Source organism: Lissotriton helveticus, chromosome 5_1, assembly GCF_964261635.1.
Source record: "Lissotriton helveticus chromosome 5_1, aLisHel1.1, whole genome shotgun sequence".
In the NCBI taxonomy this organism is placed as follows: Eukaryota; Metazoa; Chordata; class Amphibia; order Caudata; family Salamandridae; genus Lissotriton; species Lissotriton helveticus.
The window spans coordinates 1,046,622,630-1,046,629,499 of NC_136065.1; positions in this window are offsets into that span (position 1 = coordinate 1,046,622,630).

Consider the following 6,870-nt stretch of genomic DNA (forward strand, 5'->3'; position numbering starts at 1 on the left):
ACCTCATCTAAAAAGCCTCATGCAATAGTGCTCACAGATGGCAGTTGGACTGCTACATCAAAAGACAGACTTTAAAAGCTATCAACGCACATCTTCACAGGCCCACTGCTTTTCATCCTCTCTGTGTAATGTACAAGTTACTACTTGTGTAACCAAATATCTGTAAGAGACATTAGTTAGTGATAGATTCCTTACCTTTGAATATTCCCCAGGCGACAGGCTGTATCCAGCAAGTTTTTCTGCTTAGCAGTACCCCTGTGCGTCAGTAGGTGGCATCGTGCGGTTCTGCACCCTTCACTGGCATCATAAGCGCCGGAATGACGTCACGGAGACTACTTAGGCGCCACTCATGCGCACTGACGTCAGTTCTGTACACAACTTTCCACGCCGAAACGCAGAGCCATGCAAGATACGGACCATTGGTGCATAAACTAGGGCCCTAAAAGTGGATGACCTTAACCCTAGCAATCAGTTCGCAGAACGGGGAGGATGGGTGGGGCGGTAAGGAATCTATCACTAACTAATGTCTCTTACATATATATCTGAAAGAGACACATTAATGATAGATTCCTTACCTTAGAATTGGTACCCCTGCAATACCAACCCCGGTGGAGGGTCTGCGAACAGGATTACACCAGAAAGTCATGGAGCACAGAACGGCCAAAGAAGTGGTCTCTCCGGACCGGACGGTCAAGGCAGTAGTGCATCGTAAACGTGTGCAGCGAGGCCCACGTAGCTACCTGAAAAATGTCCTACAAGGGAACACCGCGTCCCAAGGCAGTAGTGGCTGCAGTTGCCCTGGTGGAATGGGGACACAGCCCCACAGGAGGCTCCTTCCTGGCCAAGGAGTAACATGCTTTGATGCTCAGAACTACCCACCGGGAGATGGTCCGTTTGTGCACAGCCCAACCTTTTTTGGCGCCCACGTAGCCAACAAAGAGTTTATCATCCACCCGGAACTGTTGTGTACGCTGCAGATAGAAAGCAAGCACACGTTTTGGGTCCACAAGGTGGAGCCTCTCCTCTTCCCTGGAATGATGCGGAGGGGGAAAGAAGTTGGGCAGAGTGATGGTCTGCCCGATGTAGAAGGGCGTAACAACCTTTGGCAAGAAAGAAGGATGGGTCCTTAAAACCACCATGTCCAGATGAACAGAAAGGAAAACAGGTTTGGAAGAAAGATAACCTTTGACAGTGCCCAGAGCAGAGCCCTGCTGGGCCAAAGACAGAAGGAACAGAAGAACCTTAGAAAGAGGGGCTGAAAGGGGATCCACAGCCTGTGGTGCCACAAATCTATTCCACCTGCAGGCGTACACCGTTTTGGTGGAGGGACACCTGGCTGCCAGAATGTCATCGCAGACTACGGGAGGAAGATCGAAAGGTGTCAACTGTCGCCGCTCAATCCCCATGCATGGAGGTGGAGGCTGGACAGGTTTGGGTGGAGGACCTTCCCCTGCTTCTGCGACAGAAGATCCTCCCGAAGAGGCAGACGGATCAGGGGAGCGATGCTCATACTGAGTAGCTCGGGATACCATACTCTTCGAGCCCAGTCCAGAGCCACAAGAATGACTTGGGCCCGGTCACGCCTAATCTTCTTCAGCACTCTGGGCAGAAGAGGTATAGGTGGAAAGGCGTACAACAGACCTCAACTCCACTCGCGACAAAAAGCGTCTTCCAACGCGCAAAACTGAGGACATTGCGTGTTCTCTTTGGTGACGAATAGATCTAACCAAGGCTCTCCCCACTGCTGAAAGAGACCTTGCGCCACGTCTGAGTTCAGACGCCATTCGTGATCCATCATGCACCGGCGGCTGAGTTCGTCCATCCTGGCGTTCAGAGAACCTGCCAGGTGTTGAACCACCAAGGTAATGCCGTGATGTTCCAGTCATGTCCAGAGGCGCAGAGCCTCCTGACATAGGGTCTAGGACCCCACCCCGTTTTTTGCAATATCACAAAAATGACTAGTCGAGCTTGGTCCAAACTAACAAAGGATAAATGGATCATCAACCTTTTAGAAACTCTACCTGAACCCAGTAATGACCCCTCAGAAGCAAATGATCGCTATAATCATTGGCTAGAGGTATCATTGGACTTGGTCCTACCTAAGGTTGAACTCTCCCATCGTAGTGGGGCGAATAAAAAAGCCTGGTATACTCCAGAGCTCAGAACCCTTAAACAGCTTTGCAAGCAGAAAGAGAGGATGTGGAGGAAAGATTACCTTGAAGTCAGTAAACATAGTTAAAGGACTGCGCTACGTAATTATAAACAGGCTATTAAAGTTACTCAGTCCAATTACTATCAAGAAAAAATTACTTCTGCCTCTAGCTCTTCTAGGGAAATCTACAAAATATTAAGTCCTTAGTTACCCCTCCTATCCCCACTATTGACCCTCTTCTTGCTCACACACGCTGCAGGGAGTTAGCAAACTTCTTTTCTATGAAGATAGATATCTATTCAACATTCCGGGGGTCCCCGTGGCATTACCTCTGTCCCCTCCAGATTTGACCCTCTTTGAGACATTTCCCCCTCTCGACTGTCTGCAGGGTCAGTCGCTTTTGGACAACTTGAAATCAGGTTCACCGGTTGATGTAGCACCACCAACTGTCCTTAATCTGGTCTCAGACACTGTGGCGCCAGTGATTCGGGAGGTGATTAATACCTCCCTGGCAGCTGGGATAGCCCCTCTCCCCTGGAAACAGGCAAGAGTAAAGGCGTTACTGAAGAAGCCCAATCTCAATCCTGATGATTGGGCCAACTGTCGCCCTATCTCTTTGCTGCCCACGATCAGTAAGCTTATCGAAAAAATGTAAACTCCCCGATATACAGCCATATAGAAAACAACAATTTATTACATCCAACCCAGACCGGGTTCAGGTGCAAACAAGGCACTGAAACTGCCCTTATTGCAGTAGTTGAGGAAGCAAGGAAGACTGTTGATGGAGGTAGTTGCGCGGCCATACTGTTATTAGATCTCAGTGCGGCCTTTGATACCGTTAATCATTCTATTCTGATCCAAAGGATGAATGATGTAGGTATCACTGGGACCGCACTGAGGTGGCTACAATCCTTCCTCTCTGAGCAGACTTTCTCGGTATTTGAGGATGACATCTCTTCCCCTCCTATGCATCTACACTCTGGCGTTCCCCAGGGTTCATCCCTCAGCCCAACCTTATTTAATATATATATGAGACCATTGGCTGAGGTGGTGCTACCTTGGGGGGTGCAACTAGTGACCTACGCTGATGATACTCAGCTTATCATCACTCTTTCTGGGCAGATGTCGACCTATGACAAACTTTCCTCCTGCCTTAGTAGAGTCCGTGAGTGGATGGATGACTCGTTCCTGAAACTTAACGGAGCAAAGACGGAGATGATGATGCTAGGGCATAATGCACCCTCCTCGGTGGACGATTGGTGGCCGAATACTCTGGGCCAGGCCCCCACCCCAAAAGAGAAAATTAAGAGTTTGGCTGGACCCAGCGCTTAATTTTTTGGTGCAAGCCCAGAAGGTAGCAGCTATTTGCTACGCCTTGATGAGATCTCTTAGGAAAATCATTGGGCTGCTCCCGTTTGAAGCAAGGCGGATATTAGTCCAAGCCCTGATTTTAACTCGCCTCGACTACTCCAACGCAGTCTACCTAGGGGCCCCACAGGGGACACTTAGGGTCCTACAGACTGTACAGAACTGTGCAGCCCGGATGCTTCTACAGATCTCACTAAGAACCTCAGCCAAACCAGCGTTCCGGCAATTACACTGGCTGCCGGTACAACAAAGGATTGAATTTAAGGCTATGACCATTGTCCACAAATCCCTAACCAAGACTGGACCTGATCTCATTCAACCCTTGTTTCATCCTTACCAAACTAATAGGACCCTTAGATCCAGCAATAAGTACTTACTGGCAGTTCCTAGAATAAGGAGAAGCCATATGGGTGGCAGGCGTTTTGCTGTTCAGTCAGCAAGACTTTGGAACAGCCTGCCCAACTCTATTCGGATGGAGGAGAACCATCCTAGGTTTAGGAATATGCTGAAAACCCTATTATTTCCCTAAATCATCGGGGATGAATTGGACCACTGAAGCGCTGGGATGCCTCCGGGTAACCATGCGCTATACAAATGAGTAGTCATTCATTCACATGGTGGTGGTGTTGTCCGTGAACACCTGCACTACACTTTCCCGGACAGAGGAAGGAATGCCTTCAGTGCAAGCCCGATCGCCCGCAGCTCCAGAAGGTTGATTTGACGTGACGCCAGGACTCTGCCGGAGAACAGAGGCTTCTGAACTCCGCCTCTCCCATGTGGCCTCCCCATCCCAGGTGGGACGCATCCGTCGTCACTGTGTGCTCCGGTTGGGGAAGGTAGAGGGATCTGCCACCGACCCAATCGTGGTTCGTGAGCCCCCACTGCAACTGGGAGTAACGGCCCAATAAGCAGGCGGTATTAACCAACTGCAACGCCAAGCTGGCCGAGAAGAAAAACCTCTTGCCATATTGGTCCAGCTTCTTAGAGTCCTTATCCGGCAGAGACATGGGAAAGGCACTCTGCGACGTTGAGGCCTGAATGACCGGGCTCTCAGGGGTGGGGTGAGTGGTCAATAAGGCAGGGTCACCAGGCGCCGGGCGTTGACGCCTAGCAACGTTCTTATCCACCGGTGCCCCCGAGGCCGGCCACAACTAAGTGCCCAGCCCAAGAGGACTCCGGTAAGGGCCTCATTGAAAGGGAGCAGCGGTTCCGATGACGTAGATGCCATCTGGAGCACACCCGTAAGGAGGTTGGTCTTAAGGGTCACCGTAGGGAGGTCGAGATGGAGAGCCTCCGCAGCACCATAGTGTAGGAAGCGCCCTCCTCCGTAGTAAGCAGAGGGGTGGCAAACCCAGAGTCAGAAGACCCATCAAGTTCACCCGCATCTTGAAGGTCATCCACCCAATCCTGCTGGGAGTAACACTGCCGCGCAAGGGAGTCCTCGGAGTCGTCCCAGTCCTCATCCGGCTCCGGAGTAGAAGGAGCCGGCAGCGGCGGCAGGGCAAGAGCCGGAGAGGGGGCCAGCGGCTCCGGGAGATTCACCGGGAACAGCGCTGGCCGGGGCCGAACCGGAGCTGCATCCCAATGTGGATCCCAGGTCGGAACAAAAATGGTCCGAGAAACGGGGCAGGGGCGGGATAAACGCCACCCAGTGCAGCACCTGTGGTGGCGCTGGGGCCAGAGCCAAGGGCAGCGCCGGGGTCAGAGCCAGTGATGCTACACCTTGTGGCGCTGGGGCCGGAACAGAGGGTGCTGGATCCAGTGGCTCCGGGGCCGGCACCAGAGGCGGTGCAGCCGGGCCAACAGGATCTGGACACGGGAACGCAGGGCCCGCAGGCGCGCTGGTGGCAGCCCGAGGCCCGAAGCCAAAAACAGGCGATCCATGGGAGCAAGAAACTCTTGCATCTGTTCGGGAGTCGCCAACGTACCCAGGTATAGCGGGTAGGCCGCGGGTCTCCCAAGCTCCCGAGGCTCTGTCCCCCTCGTCTGCCTCAGAGGAGCGTCAGAGAGCAAACACGCTTCTTCAAATTCTTCTTATGGCGTCGCTTACCGGAATCAGAAGGTGAAGACTTAGAGCCTGAGGAGCGACGGCTCAGGTCCCGCGAACGGCCCCTAGACCCAGAGCTGGGGTGAGAGGAGTGCCGGCCCTCCAGCAACTTACGTCGACGCTCCCACAAAGCCTTCGGGGCCATGGCCCGACAGTCCCAGGAGTCATGGTCGGTCTCCAGGCAGTAGAGGCAGACATCATTGGGATCTGCCACCGACATATTACGGCGGCACGACCCACAAGACTTAAAGCCGGGCATCCCTACGTGCACGAGGAGACAAGAGAAGGAGACAAAGTATCAAAAACATGGTATAAAAAGTGGTCAAAAAATGACAGCAGTACGTGCTAAATCCGGGTCTGCGCGGAAAAAGAAAGAACTGAGGTCAGCACGCATGGGTGGTGCCTAAGTAGTCTCAGTGACGTCATTCCAGCGCTTACGACGCCAGTGAAGGGCACGGAGCCGCACAACGCCACCTACCGACGTGCAGGGGTACTGCTAAGCAGAAAAACTTTCCGGATCCAGTCTGACGCCTGGGGAATATTCTAAGGTAAGGAATCTATCACTGACGTGTCTCTCTCAGATATCAGAATTTGAAGTATACAATAGTATAAAACTGGACTATCCCATCTGGAGCATGGCGCCATTACTTACAGGTAAACTTAGGAACTTTTAGTCCTACTTGTTCCAGTCATTTCAACACGAGGTGAATCCCCTCCCCAAGACAGTGAACAGCCTCCACCGGGCACTATACATGGTAAGTTTACACAGCCTCTTCTTGTTATCCCCAAGCACTTATCAAAGGCCTGAAGTTGTGAGAGGGGCTTAATGACTGGGACCAGGACAAATATAGCTAAGAGTCATGAAGATTACAGGTAAGTAACCGGGACATTATCTCTTGGTCCCACATCGCAGTCCTTACAACGAAGTATACCAACGCCATCAGGTCTTTGATATCAAAATGAGTCGAACACCCCAGTTTTGAATGCGTTTTAGTTAACAAACTTTCACCAAAACTGAAAAATGAATTTGTTCAATCCTCAAAACACTGTAGTGCTACAGAACGCCAAAACACCAGAGCCAACTTACAAACCATCCGGGTCACAGATATTCTGAAGACAGTAATTTCTTAATAATAAAGGCCAAACTCGTCTTGGGTTGCTCTGGTTCAGGAAAGACCTGCATGGCAGTTCAGGCTAGACTGTTCCTATAGGAGCAAGGTCAGGACTAATTTGCATGGGTTTGGGTCCAAAGTGAGGTGGCATAGTAAGCAAAATAACGATGGATTGGGACACAGCTCCAAAT